The sequence below is a fragment of the Galeopterus variegatus genome, unplaced genomic scaffold, assembly GCF_000696425.1.
Source record: "Galeopterus variegatus unplaced genomic scaffold, G_variegatus-3.0.2 Scaffold7287, whole genome shotgun sequence".
In the NCBI taxonomy this organism is placed as follows: domain Eukaryota; kingdom Metazoa; phylum Chordata; class Mammalia; order Dermoptera; family Cynocephalidae; genus Galeopterus; species Galeopterus variegatus.
The window spans coordinates 107,188-108,232 of record NW_007733398.1 but is presented as its reverse complement, the minus strand read 5'-3'; positions in this window follow the sequence as shown (position 1 = coordinate 108,232).

The window sequence follows — 1,045 nt, the reverse complement described above, 5'->3', positions numbered from 1 at the left end:
CCCCCAGAGGATTTCTCCCACCACCTGCTGAGTTATAGTCTGCCCTTCAGTGACACGAACCTGTGTCCACACTCTTATTTTATACACCTTATTATAATTATAACTAAATAATCACCTATATAATTATCTGCATAAATACTGATTGTCCTTTGAGATGGTCAGGTTCATGAGGGCTGTCTCTGCATCTAATTTACTCTTTTTGATGCAGCACCTAGTAAAGTGCTTTGCACATTAATAAATTACCAATAATTTGGAATCCACACGGGAGAAAAGAGGAGAAACAACCAGCCATTTCAGAGTAATTCAAGAATTGATGAAAGAGAGTGGAATAAAGAGATAAGATGGGGGGTGAGGAGGATATCCAGATGTCTCAGTCTAAAAAATGCAGTGGAGGTAACGTATGGACGAATGCTTTATTATGTTTATTGAAATTGCTCTGAGAATGACAGTGGTCCTTACAGAGAATGAGCAGTGACAATAACCACATTGTGTTTTGATGTCTTAAATGAGGTCCTAATTTTCCTCATGAGAAGGTTTCAGGAAGCGTGTACATTTTTATTACATTTATTAAAGTTGCTTCATTAGGTGTGTTTTTGGAGTAAAATGTNTTTTATAGATTAACAAAGCAAAAATCACACTGGACAAAGTTAAACAGACAAATACGACAAGGATTTATTTAAGGATGTAGCCGTAGGGGAGTGAGACCAGACTCAGCGTGAACTCGACTCATCTGAAACTAAGGTCTGGAGAGTGTTTAAGAGCTGGGGTTGAGGGGTGGGTCACACAAGGGCCACGTGTGTTTGCTAAGTGGTGCTCCTGAAAGGAAAAGTAAACCTGTTCACATCTTCATGACAGGAGGTGGTTTTACGACTTGGAGCAAGGTGTCCACCAGAGTGAATCTCCCACCCTCCCACAGAGACTGGGAGGTGAGGACTCTGTCTCCCTTGAGGATGACATTTCAGAGGGATGGCCCCTGGGTCCTTGAGAAAGTCAGCCTCAGGTTGTAAAACTGGCAAGAGGCTTTTAGAAAGATTGATAACTTAAA